Genomic DNA, 17,948 nt, shown 5'->3' on the forward strand with positions numbered 1-17,948 from the left:
TCTCCCTTCCTTCCTTCCTTCCTTCCTTCCTTCCTTCCTTCCTTCCTTCCTTTTTCTTTCTTTCTTTCTTTCTTTCTTTCTTTCTTTCTTTCTTTCTTTTTCTTTCTTAGATGGAATTTTGCTCTGTCACCACACTGGAGTGCAGTGGCATGATCTTGGCTCACTGCAACCTCCGCCTCCTGGGTTCAAGCAATTCTCCTGCCTCAGCCTCCTGAGTAGCTGGGACTACAGGCGCATGCCACCACACATGGCTAATTTTTGCATTTTTAGTAGAGACGGGGTTTCATCATGTTGGCCAGGATGGTCTCAATCTCCTGACCTCGTGATCTGCCTGTCTTGACCTCCCAAAGTGCTGGGATTACAGGCATGAGCCACCATGTTAATTTCATTCCTAGGTATTTTGATACTATTGAAAATTGTGGCCAGGTGCAATGACTAACACCTGTAATCCCAGTACATTGGGATGCTGAGGTAGGAGGATTGCTAGAGCTCAGGAAAGTGACATCAGTCTGGGGAACATAGGAATCCCTTTCTACTACAATGAATGAATGAATGAATGAATGAATGAATGAAACTATAGTTCCAGCTACTCTGGAGGCATAGGTCGGAGGATCCTTTGAGCCCAGGTGGTCGAGGATGCTGGTAGTCATGTTCATGCCACTGCAACTCCAACCTCCATGACAGAGCAAGACTCTGTTTCAAAAAAAAGTATCATTTTTGATATTTTGTATTCTGAGTTAGCTGATACACAAGCGAGGTATGGTGAAATATATATTTGGTCCTCGACTGTGCTTACTGGCATACAACTCCTACAAAGTGATGTCTTTTTGTATGCTAGTGAGTTGGCTTATGACTGGCAGCCTTTAGGAGCTCTAGGATGGGGAATTAGAGGGTTGGGACTTTCAGCCCTATGCCCAAACTTCAGGGAAGGTTGGGGCTGAAGGTTAAGTTGTTCACCAATGGCAAGCCAACAGTTTAATCAGTCATGCCTACATAATGAAAACCTCCATGAAACCCAAAAGGACACGGTTCAGAGAGCTTCTGGCTAGCTGAACACATGGAGGGTAGCATGCCCATAGAGGCCATGGAAACTCCCTGCCCCTTCCTACATACCTCACCCTATGTGTCCCCTCATCTGCATCTTTTCTAAGAGTGTTCCACTTGCCACAAAATATGTGAGAAGTCCCTAGGCTATAGAGCTGGATGAAAGAATTAGGGCCTCTGCAGAAGAAAGGAAAAAGCAACCAGGGCAACTTGCTGAAGCAAAATGACTTGGGTCCCACCTACACTGTCTCCTTACAGGCTATGGCATGAAATACCCATGGGATTCCATCCTGCTTCTTACACACTGGCCATGAGAGGGTGGGCAAGATATTATAATCTGTGGGGCGGTGTCCCCATTTCTAAAGTAGAAATTAGAATATTTACACTAAATACTTGTTATGAAGAATAAATGAAATAACATATGGATTAGGCCATATGTATTTATTATTGTAGATAAATTTGGTTTGTTATATTTCTTTTCTTATTTTAAAATTTCATTTTTTTTCATTCCCTTTGCCTTTACAATCACATGTTTAGTAATAACTGTTCTTAAATTTCAAGTAGAGGTATCAAGTTACCTTTTTAAATGAATTTGACTTCTGAGACTTACTTAATTTAAATAAATATGTTAATTAAAAACGGGGGCTGCTGGTGTCAGACATGGCATCAATTCTAAAGTTGGTTTGTAAATAAACGCAGTCTGACAAGGCCAACCCTAAGTCAATAGAATGTGCCGAACACTGTGCTTTGCTGTGTGTGATGCCATGAAGAATAAGTCCTTCTGATCAGCCAATACCACACAACACAATAGTGTGTCAAGTGTTCAAGCAGTCCCTAAGCAGCCCTGGGGTAGCTAACAGGGTCGCAAGGATCACCACTGCAGTTGTTAGTTTGGCTTGTCACACATCCGTAGATTTGGCCAATAAGAAAATGAGCCTAAATGGATCCAAATGGTTGATTGATTGCAGACAAAGTAAAAGCAAGGTCAGCATTGTGTCAGCACTGTGTCCCTAGTCCCACAGTATGACACTGAATCGGACGTATACAATGACAGCACAGATGGGTCTCTCTGCCTGTGAGGAGCCCACAGCTGTACCCCAAGGCAGTGAGCAATTTTATACTCCACAGTTGTACCCTAAGATGAGGAAAGGCCCGTATTTAACGGAAACTAGGGAAATGGATAAAGAATGGTCTTGTGTCAACCTCCAACCAGATAGGGAGCTGGTGAGAAAATACCTGTGGCAGCTCCTACCACACTTCCTGTATCTCCTTGCAACAAAAGGAATCCAGATATTCTTCCAACACTCAGGTTAGCCTGCAGTCTGGCTTTGCCTACGTGTCCTATGTGGTGACCTGCAAGATCTCCAAGACACCATGGCAGAGCCTTTGCCCTATAGTGTCTGACACAAAACCATATGTAAGGTGCCTAGAAACATACCATATCCAATAATGACTCCTAAATAGAGGGGATGCTTTTCTGTTAGGGTCATTACAAAAGACTGATAATTTAATTCAATAGATATGCATTGATGACTGCCATGTTATAGGAAATATCTTGGATGCTGGAAATGAGAAGACCAACCAACAACACGTGGTACTTGCTGTGGAGGCTGTCACACTGTTGGTGGCGGCAGGAGGTGGGACATCTTTACAGAAGACCCTTCAACAGAAAAGCAGCTGAAATGCAAAGGAGAAACACAGAGAAGGGACCCAGGGGGATAAAAACAATGAATGTGGTGGCCAAGTAGTAGGAGTAAAACAAGACAATTTCTCGAAAAGATAATTTCTCCGTTGCCTTTGCGCCTTTTCTGAAAATCAGTTTATCATGTCTGTGAGTCCATTGCTCGACTCCCTGCTGATCTGTTGATTTTTTTCCGCCCGTACCACATTCTCTGGATTACTATAGAATTAACGTGACTCTTGATATTAGGTAGTGTGAGTTCCCCAAAGTTATACTTCAGAATGGTTTTGGCTGTTCTGGTTCATTTTCCTTTCTAGATAATTTTGAAAATTGACTCCAATGAAGTCAGTTGTATAAGTTGTGGCAGTTTTCCTTTGAAGGGCAGCAGATAAACATGTTAGTAGCTACAGAAGGACATGGGAGAAGAAGGTGAGCTTCCCCCTTAGCTTCGGGAATGATCCGATATCGAGGGAGCCACTGATGGTTCAGGAGAGGGGAGTTATCACTGCAGGAGCAAAGTCCTTGGGAAGGTGGGGGGTATGGATCCTGAGCTGAGGTGAGGGGCTGGCTTCAGTTAAGAGCGTTGTATGTAGAAGGGCAACAGAGAATGCTAGGGCAGACACGGGTAGACTGGGTTTGGGAACCTCTGATAATTTCCAGCAGATTGCTTCTGTCCTTTGAATGAATCACTATGTCTCAAAAATAAACAGTATTAATATAAAACTAACAGTCATACTGTTATAGGCTGAGTTGTGTCTGCTCAAAATTCATATGGCGAAGTCTGAACTCCTAGTGCCACAGAATGTAACTGTATTTGAGATAGGTGGGATCTTTAAAGAGGTAATTAAGTGAAATGGGGTCATTAGAGTTGACCCTAAGGCAATTTGCCTGGTGTCCTTATAAAAAGAGGAAATGATGACACACACGTACAGAGGGAGGACTAAGGCAGACACCAGGAGAAAACGGCTGCCTACAAGGCAAGGAGGGAGGCCTTAGAAGAAACCAATTCTGCTGACACCTTGATCTCAGACGTGTAGCCTCCAGAATTGTGAGAAAATATATGTCTGTTGTTTAAGCCACCCACTTGGTGGTAGTTTTTGATGGCAGCCTTAACAAATGAATAGAAATACTTTTAGCGCCCTTGTGGAGGTGTTATCGTATCTATTTTATAAGCTAGCACTCCAGCTTCTTCTACTAGTGTAATAACCATGTGATTATGTCTATATCTGAGCAACTGAGCGGTGACGAGAAAACTTCAAAACCTGAATTATTTTGCCTTAAGTTCATGACCAAGAGAGAATTACTTCTCACTTTCACTCTCATCCTGTTTCCAATACTATAATACTCTCACAAAATGCCAAAACCCCTCCTCAATTTGAATGAGGCATTTTGTGAGAGTATTACAGTATTGGAAATTTCTTATCATGAAATCATTTGTTATTCAATTATATATGTTCAGCATCAGTAAAAAAATAGTACAGAAGAATAATCAAGTCTCATAAAATACACAGGTATCGTGGAAATCATACTAGATTTGGAGTACAGTGAAATATGCCTGTTCAGGCAACTGCAGGAAACGTCTGCCAAATGTATCAGCCCCTTGAAGTCCTGAGGCAGATGATTAGTAGGAGAATCTGGAAGCCACTGCAAACACTCACACATTCACCATTCACACCTGCCCAAATATTCTGGCATTCACCATTCACACCTTCCCAGACATTCCCACATTTACCTTTCACACCTGCTTAAGCATTCACATGTTCACCACTCACACCTGCCCAAACATTCCATTTACCATTCACACCTCCCAAGCATTCGCAGATTCACCATTCACACCTGCCCAAACATTCCCATGTTGACCATTCACACCTTTGACCATTTTGGGGTAAAATAAGAAAATGACTTCTACTTCCCAAATCTTTTAAGAGGTGCATATTATTAGCATCACCTGGGAAGCTGTGGTACACCACCCTCTGCAAGGGATCCTGGGACGGGTGTTTATCAAGATTCTAGCAGTAGCCATACAAGGGAGAGCAGAAGAGATGGGGGTGCCTGTTGTTCAAATGCTTGTGGAAATTATATCTGTCAGGGTTTTCCGTGATCTATGTTGTGAAAGAAGCTTCCTGGACCGTAAGGTTCATGTGGAGAGGTTTCCATGGGCCCCCTGAGAATGGTTTGGCAAGAGATGAAAAAAAAGATATCTTAAGTCATTTTCTTTCTACTGGAAACAGCCTGTGGATGTGGGTCTGGGGACAGCGGGAAAACCCTGGCTGGCCCTGCATGTGCCTGACTCTGTGTGTACCCCCTTGTTGCCCATGTGCCTTGCTGTCAGATCAGTTGTCCCAGAAGTTTAAGTGTGAGTGAGGGTGAGGAGGAGCCCTTGGGCGCAGTCTATAGCCTCCTAGGGGGAAGGGTCTTGAGGTTGTTGTCCTCCTAACAGGCAGTGGTGCACCCCTTGGGGGTGCTGGATAAGGGAAGAAAGAGGGCCAAGAGGGGAGGAGGGCCTAGTGAACATGGAGTGAGTTATGAAGGGGGACACTATTTGAGGTATTTGAATGCTTAGAGCATGTGGAACTAACTGCCCAAAAAGGATGGATTCCAGAGTCCTTAGTGGATACCTTGGAGGAAGTGGAGGATGCAGCGAGGCAGGGTACCACAGCCTACAAGGCAGGCACCCATCTCACTGTGCATGCTCCTTGTACCTCAGTGGGCATGTTCGCTGGACATGGTCCAGTCAGCCCCTTCGACCACGTGGTGAATGCCACAGAGCTGTGAGGGTGAGAGAGTGGTGGTCCTGTGGTCTAGACTATCTCCTTTACTGAGACACAGTCAGTAGGTGCGAAGGCCAGTCCCCCCAGGAGGTGTAGTGTGAGTGAGTGTGAGGAGGAGCCAGCAGACTTCCTGAGCTTCAGGCAGCCTAGTCCCTGGCCTCAGCCAGGGAAGGCCTTAGACGTCATGAGTAAGGTGGACCACAGAGTGGAGGTAGCTCAGGTGAACATGGGGCAAGTGCTGAAGGTAATGTTGGAGGTATCCGAGTCTTGGAAGCAGCTGGAAACCCCAATAGATGACAGATTCCAGACTCCTCGGTGGGGAATGAGGAAGGGGCAGGGTGGGCGGGAAGGAACAGGCCTGGGAAGTGGGAATGCTGTGGGCTGGTGACCCAAGCCCTGAGGTCTGTAGAATACCCACATAGGTGTCCAGTGAGGAGTGCCCAGTGCCGTGTGGCAACTTCAACTCCTCCATGGATGTTCGAATGGGCTGGGTTATGCATTTCAGCAAAACTTGATTTTAGAGGGAAAATGGGCCTAGCTAACGAATGTGTAATGAAAGCTGTGTTCACTCCAATTTTAATTCTGTAGCTGTATTTTCCTATATGTCTCCACTATGTAAAGTCCAGTTGTGAAACTAAACCTCATCAGAAATATCCTGTGTCTTTTGTCAGGAGCCTTAAGACACTGCTACCTTGACCACGTTAAGTGGCTTTGCAAGCATTCGATTCAGAAGGCACACACCCTTAAACTTGCCCTGGGACTTACTTTCAAAGTATTTCCAAATTTTAATAAAATTACAAGTTTACATATGGCGACGGAAGTGGTCAAATACAGCAATCCTCTCAAGTGCACTTTCCCAATCACAGTGTTCTGTTAGCAGAATGAAATATGAGTTGGCAAGGAAGATCAACATATAAGCCTAGACCAAGAGGAAGTTTACAGTTTCCTGAACTGATTGGGCTTATGCTCATTAGTGCCTTAACATTCCATGTTTTCTGTTAGCAGAAATTTCTAGTTGTGATAGTCTTGTTGAACTAGTGTACATATGCTGATAAAGGTCTCCCATGCTGAAAAATGATCATGGCATCTCATGAAGGAAAGGCAAGTCCAAGAGGATTACATTCTGGTTCTGTGTGGATGGATGATCTTGTGCTCCTCAGATTTCACCCTTGATTTCCTCCCCATGTTTATTCATAAGAGATTACACACATTCCTCCCAACATAAATTAAAACAGCTTCCAAAGCCCTTGAAGGTAACTGTCTTAGAGTATGACCTCTCTGTGGGAAGAGTAGTTTTATGAAGAATAAGGATATGGAATAATGTTGGAGAAAGTCTTCAGACTTGTGATGAAAAATATGTATTCTGTATGTTTATATTATTGACATATATTGATAACAGAACGTTTTAATCTGCATAAACACACACACCCCTTGTCCCAGCAGCCCAGTGATGAAGAGCCTCAAGAAGAGAAACCACCCACTGAAAGTCAAGATTCTACACATGGTCAGGAGAGAGAAGAAGATCAGGATGCTGCTGAGATTCAGAGTGCTGCTGAGATTCAAGGTGCTGTGAAGGGAAAGAAAGAATGTGTCTATGGTGGTGGGGGTGCGGAGGGGGCCTATATGTGCATCATGCATTATGCCATAAACAGTAACAGAAGAAAGAAAACATTAGAAAAGGTTCTCAAACACTTGCTGAAAGTTGGCTGGAAAAGTGAAGAGTATAGTTTGCAGCTTCATGAAGTCCCTGGATACAATGAATCTTCTGTTTTTTTGTTTTTTGTTTTTTTTTTTTTGAGGTTTATTTTGCATGCTTGAAAATACAGTCCTTGCTAAATCATATGAAACCATTTAATTTTATATATAAAAATGTACATTATTTCACTAGTTTAATTTGATGTTTTTAGAATGTTGTTGTATGATTGTCTCAGCCATGGTGTCCACAGTGTTGTGTGCATCCTTTAATAGCATGTAGAGTGCCAAGTAACCCTACTTTGTAACACCCTGAATAAAGCCCATTTGCATAGGGATGTTAGCCCCACTTTATAAATAAGAAAACTGAGGCTTAGAGATTAAGGCTTACCAAGAACACTTGACTCATGGACAAAGAATTCAAATTACATTTCAAAGTTTGTATTTGTCCTACTGTCAATGTTATTAGAAAATATGACTGCTTTTGCTTAAAATGCTTAATACTCGAATGTGCTTGTACTGTAAGGTATTTCAGTATGGACTCAGGAAAAGGCACAGTTCAGTGAAACAGGATAGCAGCTCCAGAAACGAGCTCAATCAAAGAAATACTGATCAAAGGAAACAGCCAATGTTCCCTTCTATCAATATTTTTGACGGTATGTTTGGGAAAAGCTGGATAATTCAGGATACTGGCATACAGGTATATTACTATATTGGCTATATTTGTATGGTTTTTAAGGGACTTCTAAAAGTTGCTTCAGTATTTTTACAATTAGACAGTTTAAAGTATAATAAGATTGTCATGAAACAGAAATTATTTCCTCAAAGGATAGCATTTTCAAGCTAAATACTGACCGAATTTGGGCCATTTTAGCAATTCACTCTTAAGAAGTTTCCAGAATATGACTGTCAACAATGCCCATTAATTTCTTTGCACTCAGGTTCCCATACTCTCACTGAAGATTTTGCTGTTATATTTGGTACTTTTTTCTTAATGGGATTCTTTTATAGAAAGTTATATATAGGCCTTTGGACCTGAGCATAACTTTCATTTATTTTTACCCCCAAATTTTCAAGTTACTTGAACAGGGGATGGATGTCAGGACTATAAGATTTGTCATAAATCTGCCACTACATTGATCTAATCCTTCAGAAAGTTACATTTAATTTATGATTAAAATGCTATCCATGCAGCAGGCTTCAGATTTCCTAGATACCTGATACTTTTTACAATACACAATGGTAAAGCATAGGAAATTGAGGTGTAGTGTGATTTACCCTCAGATTGTCATTTAAAATAAGATTTCATAATAGAGGAAAACAAAGGCAGGACATCTTTGCATCACATTTATTACCACAGTAGCCTACAGGATTTTATTTCCTAACACTGAGGAAAAACAATGTGATAATTTCCTTGTTTATCATTCTTGTTTGCCTGCTTCAATTGATACCCTTTGTATTTTTTAGTGCCTGACCTGGAAGCTGATCTCAAGGATCTGTCTCAGTCAAAGACGGGGGATGAATGGGGAGATGGTACTGATGTCCAGGGGAAGATTCTGCAAAAATCATATCAATTTAAAATGCCAGAAAGTGATATGCTATCCATTAAGATGCAAAATTATGTGCTTTCTGTTTTCCATAATATTATAATTTTGATAATACAAAGAGAGAACATTACTACTCCTTTAAAAACAGAAAGCAGAGTTCAAATGCAGACTTACTTTGAAAAGTAGTTCAGACCCCAGATGCCTGACTGCAAGACTTAAACACTACCAGATGGAGACACAAATTGGGTCCAAGCTATATTGAATCATCAAATATTAAAGCATTTTCTTCTGAGTATAACCAAGAAGCCGCATCATAAGTGGGTGCCATCTGTATTCTTTTTGTTGGACTTTGGTATCAAGGTTACACTAGCTTCATGAAATGATTTGGTATATAAAACCTCTTTCTATGAAATCCCTGCAAGAGTGAATCACTTGGAGATAGGATTTCCCATGTGTGTTTGTTTCCAGATTGCATGCTTTTTTTTTTTTTTTTTTTTTTTTAAGTTTTGGACATTACTTAAAAGAAAGACAGAAGGGGCAGCTCCAGGCTTCCATGCCTTTAAACTTTGTAAGGCGCCTCTCTTCCCTACAAAGATGCCTCTAATTATGCCGTCACTCTGAAAACTACCTGCTCCTGTTTCTGTACTGACATTAACCTCTGTACACAGCAAGTTAAAAGTTGCCAATTTGCTTACATAAGTTTTTCAGAGATACATTCTTGCTAAGTTGCCCAGGCTGATCTTGAACTCTTGGACTCAAGTGATTCTCCCTCCTCATCCTCCAAAAGTCCTGGGATTACAGGTGACAGCCACCATGCCTGGCCTGCCTACCTGATTTTGATCTGTGGTGTGTGTTTTTGAATGGATTGACTACACCAAAGCTGTGAATAGTTAGGACGATAGCTGCATTTATTGAGTTCTTTAAGAATAACAGAAATAATAACTCATATTTATAGATTGTCTTATATCTGTTAACCAGTTATCTGAGCTGTGTTTCATTATTTCTGACCTCATTATTAAATCCACTAAAAAGGTGAGTCAGAGTTTTCATAAAATTTACAATAAATGACTCTAGTAAGAAACAGATATGGGGATTCAAGGTCTAAGTTCACAGTCTTTGTGTTTCCTGAAAGTAAATGCTTGTGAAAGTGTTGAATGCAGAACTGGTGTTGTGTATGTTGATTTTAGTGGTAATCTGATGTTTTTATGTAAATCCATGGTAATATATAAAATACGTATATTTTATTGTTTAACATAAAAGTGTTTGCTGTTCTCTTGAAGTATTTGCCAAAATATGGCACATAAACCTAATACGGGTTCCCAGATGAAATCATTGTTATGAAAGCATTTTAAAAAGTAATAATGACATACCTGTTTTACTGTGCAACAGAAAAAATGTAACAAGAATACTAAATTCGTTTGGAATAGTTTGTGAGAACACGGAGAAAAGAACTGATGTCTCAGTTCCCATGGAAAAATGCCACAACATCTCCTGCAAACACATCCTTTCTTTAAATGATACAAGGCAGAGAGGGAGAAACACCAAACCTTTCTTTTTCATCTGAGCCTGATAGTTACCACATCTCAATCAGAAACCCCTGCAGCTGCCTCGATCCAGCCTGATACCCCTCTTCTTATACATAATACACGAATAACAACCCTGAGCTCCATTTATAACCTCGCACCCAAAAGGATAATTCTCCAACAATGGGCCCTACTCAGAATCCACACTGCTTAGGGAGGGGTAGGAGAATATACACAGAAATTATTTCTCCCTATTACAAAGATTTTAAAATATTTTTGGATCCAACAGGACTGAAAAGCTAGGGTTCAAATAAAAAGTGGGACTAAATGTAGGGGATCCCATTTGCCACGGAATATGTGAGAAGTCCCTAGGCTATAGAGTCAGATGAAGAATTAGGCCCTAGGTAGAAGAAAGGGGAAAGCAACCACCACAACTTGTTAAAGCAAAATTACTTGGGTCCTAGCTACGCTGTCTCCTTATGGCACAAAATAACCATGGGTTTCCATCATGGCTCTGACATATAGGCCTTGAGATGGTAGATAAGGTACTTATATCCTGTGAGGTTGTTTCCCATTTCTAAAGTAGAAATTAGAATATTTACAGTAAATGATTGCTATGGAGAATTCATGAGATAACATATATGAACTCAACATTGTATTATAGATAAATTTGGGTTACTAGTTATAGTTCTTTTTTTTCCTTAAAATTTCAATTTTGTATACTTGTGCCATGTTGGTGTGCTGCACCCATTAACTCGTCATTTACATTAGGTATATGTATACATATGTAACAAACCTGCACGTTGTGCACATGTACCCTAGAACTTAAAGTATAATTAAAAAAATTCAATTTTGTTCATTCCATTTGCCTTTACAATTACATCTCTGGTAAGTGATAACTCCTTTTGAATTTTAAGTAGGGATATCAAGTTACATTTTTAAATGAGTTTGAGATCAGAAACTGATTTCTTTAAAATAAATATACTGGTAAAATAGCAGTGTATCTGGTGTCAGACATGGCATCAGTTCTAAAGATGGTTCATAAGTAACCACAGTCTGACAAGGCCAACCGTAAGTTAGCAAATGTGCCTAACACTGTGTGTTTTGCTATGTGTGATGCCATGATGAATAAGTTAATATTCTGGTCAGCCAACACCACGCAACTCAATACCATAGTGTGTCAAGTGCTCAAGCAGTCCCTAAGCAGCCCTGTGGGGGCTAACAGGGCCACAGGGATGACCACTGCAATTGTTAGTTTGACTTGTCACATATCCATAGATTTGGCCTGTAAGAACAATGAGCCTAAATGGTTGATTGCTTGCAGACACAGCAAAAGCAAGATCGGCATTGTGACAGCAACGTGTGGCTAGTCCTACAGGATAACACTGAATGACAGCAAAAATGGTGGGTCTTTCTGCCTGTGAGGAGGCCACACACTTACCCTGATGTATTGAGCAGTTTTATACCCCACAGCTGTACCCTAAGATGTGGAAAGGCCTGTGCTTAAGTGATGCTAGGGAGATGGATGAAGAATGGCCTTGTGTCAGCCTCCAACAAGATAGGGAGCTGGTGAGAAAATATCTGTGGCAGCTCCCACCATGCTGCTTATCTCCTCTTGCTCCAAAGAGATTCAAGGTATTGTACTAAGACTCAGGTTAACCAGCAGTCTAGCTTCGCCTACGTGGCCTATGTGGTTACCTGCAAGACCTCCAGGGCACCATGGCAGAGCCATTACCCTGGAGCATTTGGGACAAAACCAAAGACCATATGTTTGGTGTCTAGAAACATATCATCTCCAATAATGACTCCCAAACAGAGGAGATGCTTTTCTATTAGGGTCATTACAAAAGATTGATTAATTCAGTAGACATGCATTGATGTCTGCCATGTTACAGGAAATACCTGGGACGCTGGAAATGAGAAGACCAACCAACAACATGTGGTACTTGCTGTGAGGGCTGTCACACTGTGGTGGGGCAGACAGACCCTTAAACAGAAGAGCAGTTGAAGTGCAAAGGAGAAATATAGGAAAGGGGCCTAGGGGAATAAAAAAAATATAGCGGCCAAGAGGCAGGAGGAAAACAACATAATTTCTCGAAAAGATAATCCTTCTCCACTGGCTTTTCGCCTTTTCTGAAAAATCAATTTATCATGTCAGTGAGATTATTGCTGGATTCCATTCTGATCTGTTGATAATTTTTCCCCAATACCATATTCTCCATTACTATATAATTAATGTTGACTCTTGATATTAGGTAGTGTGAGCTCCCCAAATTTATAGTTCAGAATTGTTCTGGCTGTTCTGGTTCATTTTCCTTTCCATATAATTCTGCAAATTGACTACAATGAATTTGGTTGTATAAGTTCATGCAATTTTGTTTTGAAGTGCAGCAGATAAATACGTTAGTGGCTATAGAAGTGTATGGGGGAAGAAGGTGAGTTCCCCCTTAGCTTCGGGAATGATCCAATATAGAAGGAGCCATTGATGGTTCAGGAGCGGGAGTGATCATTGCAGAAGCAAAGCCCCTGAGAAGGTGGGAGTCATGGGATCCTGAACTGAGGTGAGGGACTGGCTTCAGTTAGGAGCATTGTATGCAGAGAAGGGCATCAGAGAATGCCAGGGCAGGTATGGATAGACTGGGTTTGGGAAGCTCTGAGAGTTCCCAGCTTATTTCTTCTGTCTTCTAAACGAATCATTAAGGGAGATCATTCAAATGGAGGAGGGTCCCTAGCATTGTGTGAGAGTATTGTAGTAGTGGAAATAGGATGAGAGAGAAAGTGAGAATCAATTCTCTTGCACTGGTCATGGACTTAAGCTACCATACTTCAGGTTTTGAAGTTTTCTCAGTACCACTCAATTTCTCAGATACAGGCATCATTGTGCGGTCATTACATTAGTAAGAGGAGCAGGAGTACTAGCACATAAAATGGATATGATAATCCTCGCCTCCTCAGGAGCACTAGAAGTATTTCTATTCATTTGTTAAGGCTGCCATCAAAAACTACCAACGACTGGGTGGCTTAAACAACAGACATGTATTTTCTCACAATTCTGGAGGCTACATGTCTGAGATCAAGGTGTTAGCAGATTTGGTTTCTTCTAAGGCCTCCCGCTTTGACTTGTAGTCAGCTATTTTCTCCCTGTGTCAGCTTTAGTCCTCCCTCTGTATATGTGTGTGTCCTCATTTCCTCTTCCTATAAGGGCACTAGGCAAATTGCCTTAGGGCCCACTCTAATGACCCCATTTCACTTAATTACCTCTTTAAAGACCCCACCTATTTCAAATACAGTTAGAGTCTGAGACAGTAGGGGTTAAGCCTTTACCATATGAATTTTGAATGGACACAACTCAGCCCATAAGCATATTACTGTTAGTTTTATATTAATACTGTTTATTTTTGAGACAAGATCTCACTGTGCCACCCAGGCTGGAGTGCAGTGACGTTAACATGGCTCACTGTAGCCTGGAACTCCTGGGCATGAGCGATTGTGCCATGTCATACTTCCTAGTAACTGACAGTACAGGCGTGTAACACCACACTGGGCTAATATGTTTGTTTGTTTATTTATTTATTTATTTATTTATTTATTTATTTATTTATTTTGCAGAGACAGGAGGGTCACACCATGTTCCCATCTGGAACTCCTGGGTTCAAGCTATCCTCCTGTCTCTGGTTCCCACAGTGCTGGGATTACAAGCATGAGCCACTGAGCCCAGCCTTATTTTAATAGTATCTTTACTATTATTGTCACTATCATTTATTTCATTCTTGCAATTATCGTGCAAGGTAGGAAGTAGTTACTGAAGCTCAGAAAGTTCATCTCTTGTTGAACCTCACCAGGAATGGAAGTACTAGTCAAACATACAAAACTCATGTAGGTGTTTTTGATGGGAGTTTATCAAAACTAACAAATCTGATTTGTTAGATTTCTTATAGTGAATTTATTCATCATTAAATTATACATGTTCAGCATCAATAAATAAAATAGTAATGAAGAATCATCAAGTCCAGAAATTAATCCATGCACTTACAGTCAATTGATTTTTGACAAAGTTACCAAGAACACACAGTGAGAGAAGGGCAGCCTTCAATAAATGGTATCAGGAAAATTGTATATCCACATGCAGAAGAATGAAATTCTACCATCATCTCTCACCATACATAAAAGTAAACTTAAGATGAATGAAAATCTTATAATATAAGACCCAAATCTATGAAACTGCTAGAAGAAAACACAAGAAGACAACTCCATGACATTGGTCTGGGGAGTGATTTTTTGGATATGATCCCAAAAGCACAGGGAAGAAAAATAAAAGTAAACAAATATTACATCCCTACATCCTGTACATGTAGTGGTGTAATAGTATTTGAAGGCTTACTGTTACTTAAAGATGCATGTAGTAATCCGTAGAACAATCCCTAGAAAACAAAGATATGTAACTAATAAGCCAATAGTGGAGTTTAAAATGGTGTAGTATAAAATGTTCAGCTGGTCTAAGAGAAGGGAGGAAACAGAAAAACCTGAATAAAAAGCAGATGTGACAGATAAAAATAAAAAGCAAGTTGGTAGATTTAAAGGTAAACTGTTTCCGCATTAAATTTAATTTGCTTATGCTTGTCTATTAAAAATCAGAGTTTGGCCGGGCCCAGGGGCTCATGCTTCTAATCCCAGCACTTCGAGAGGACAAGGCCAGACCAGCCAGGGCAACATAGTCAGACCTTGTCTCTACAAATATTAAAAATGAGGCAGGCATGGTGGTGCACACCTGTAGTTCCAGCTCCTCAGAGAGCTGAGGTGGGAAGATAGCTTGAGCCCAGGAGGTCAAGGCTGCAGTGAGCTATGATCACATGACTGTACTCCAGCTTGTATGACAGAGAGAGACCCTGTCTCAAATGTAAAACTTTAGAGATTGTAAGACTGGATAAAAAGAGCAAGAACAAATTATATGCTGTTAAAAAGAACCACAGTTTAAAAATAAAGAAGTTAAAAGTAAAGGATGTTAAAAGTAAGTTCAAAGTAAAAGGTTAAAAGATATACCGTGCAAATATGAATCACGTAGAAATTGGAGGTGCCCAATTAATACCTCACAAAACACACTTTATAGTGGAGATTATTACAATGGACAAAGTGGAACATCACATAATAATCATAGAGAGGTGCATTGATTCAGAAGACAGAAACACCATGAGTATATATGCACCATCAAAACACATGAGGGAAAACCGATACATCAGAAAGAAGAAATAAATAGACACATTTGCATTTATGGTAGAAGACTTCAACATTCAATTCATCCCAGCAATTGGTACAGAGAATGTAGAGAAAAATCAGGATATATATAATATATATTATCATATACAATATATAATTATACTATACTATATATTATATATTATATATTATATATAATAATTATATTATATTATATATGATATATTATATATTAATTATATGTTGTATAATCTATTAATTATATATAATATATATTAATTATATATTATTTATTATTTATTGTATATTTTAATATATATTATTATACTATATATATATATAGGACAGGGGGCTTTCTGTATCCCGGGGTACTTGCCTTAGTGAACCAGAAAAATCGCATCACACGTGGACTTGGAAAATCAGTGCAAGGTTTTATTGAATGGTGGAAGTAGCTCTCAGATTGATGGGGAGCTAGAAGGTGGAGGGAGCGGCAAGGTGGTCTTCCCCTGGAGTCAGGTCGCTCAGTGGCCAGACTCTCCTTCGACCACTGTGGCCAAATTCCTGTTGGCAACCACATCGCTCAGCCAGTCAATGGCCTACCAGCGTCTGCTGCTGTCTGCTGGTGTGTTCTTCTGCCAGTATGTTCTTCTGCCGGTACGTTCTTCTGCCGGTGTGTTCCTCTCGATGTCCAGCCACCTGTGTGTCTCTGCCTGGAAGGGTCTCGGGGTTTTTATAGGCACAGGATGGGAGCATGGTAGGCCAAGGTGGTCTTGGAAAATGCAGCATTTTGACACGAAAACAGACATGCCTGTCCTCATGTAGGTCCGTGGGCACAGCCCTGAGGGTGGAACCTCCGCCAGGGACCCTCCTCTTCTCCTCACAGCACTTCCCTGCCCCACTCTTGTATCAACAATATATCAACATTTGCAAGATGACACTAGAGCAGCGTCACAGAGGGAAATAATAATAATAATATAATAGTATAATAGTATAACTGTAAACATTTTAGAAGATAACATTTAAAAAACCCTCCTAGACATTGGCTAAGGCAAGGATTTCATGACCAAGAACCCAAAAGCAAATGCTGAATAAACTGTCCCCCAAGCCACATAGCTTCAGTTATTGAGTCCCTGGAGGGCTAAAGTGATAATCGAAAGATCATTCAAAGGGTCAGAGATAGTCTTAGCATTGTCTCTCCAGAACATGCTCCAGGGAAATGTGGGAACAGCAACAATATAAACAGCAAAACAATAACAGCTAGAATTGATTGGAAATTTATCATACAGCAGGCGCTGTCCTGACAACTGTACTGTCTTAACAGTCAGTGCTCTAAACTGCCCCAAGAAGCAGATGACTTTACTAGTAGTATTTCCATGGCACTAATGGAGAAAGAGGTCACAGAGATGTTAAGGATGTTTGTCAGTGTCACCCAGCAGTGAGTGGTGGAGCCACAGGTCAGAGGCGTCATGAAAAACTCTACTGTGCTGCGTATTTATGTAATCAAGAGTAAGATCCAAAGGCTATTGCAAAATATTTAGAATTTTACAGCATGAGACTGCACAGGCTAGAGACATTTGATTTCTTCAGAAATATTTAAGAGATGGAGACTTGAAAGGATCGGTCTAGGTATAATTTGGAGATGGTGCCTTGAGAGCATCATTAGAATAACAGGCAGCATGTCAGTGTCAGTCTCCTCACCTGAAGGTCTTGGGTTCGTCCATCAGAGAACACACCAAACCTGTCCCTTCTATACATTCACAAAGGAGAAAGAAGCTGTGTAGCTGGGAAAGGAGACTATTCCCCTGCTCCGGTAGTTATCAGATAAATGTCCATGAAAATTTTAACCCAGGATCTTTTAAAAATGCAGATTCCACTATTCACACCCGGTGAATCTCATGTACTGTGGCCACAGTGGTGCCCTAGGATCTGGGAATTTACTGCCTAGCCTAGGAAACATTCAGAAACCTTATTAAATCGCTTTGGTCACGTGACTGTCTCCAGTATACCCGCTCTTCCCAAGACCAACATAAGGTTGAGAAGACCGACCTGAGAGCACACAGGAACACAAGACACGATGCACACAGTGTAAGAGTCACCAGAAGAGTAAGGTAGTGCATCTTTTGAGAAGACCTTATAACTCTTACTGGCCTTTCTTCCCAAAGGCCTCAGTTTATCTCAAATCTCTTCTTGTCATGGACAGTGAATGGAAGGGTGTCAGGAAATGACCTTTTAGATACTCAAAGGGTATGGGCTCCTATCAGCAACCATTGAACACATAGGATGGGAGGTGATGTAATCTACCATCTCCCTCCCACCAGCCTTAATTTCTTTCTTGCACTGTCATGTCCTTCCACAGGAGTCTAGGACTTAGGGCCAGGACTTAGGGCCAATGTCTTCCCTTCATTAACAGACACCTGCACCTCACCTGAAGAGATCGTCTCCATTCTCCTTTCAGCTGTCCTTCTCCTGATCTCAT

The sequence above is a fragment of the Papio anubis genome, unplaced genomic scaffold (assembly GCF_008728515.1).
Source record: "Papio anubis isolate 15944 unplaced genomic scaffold, Panubis1.0 scaffold61, whole genome shotgun sequence".
Taxonomy (NCBI): domain Eukaryota; kingdom Metazoa; phylum Chordata; class Mammalia; order Primates; family Cercopithecidae; genus Papio; species Papio anubis.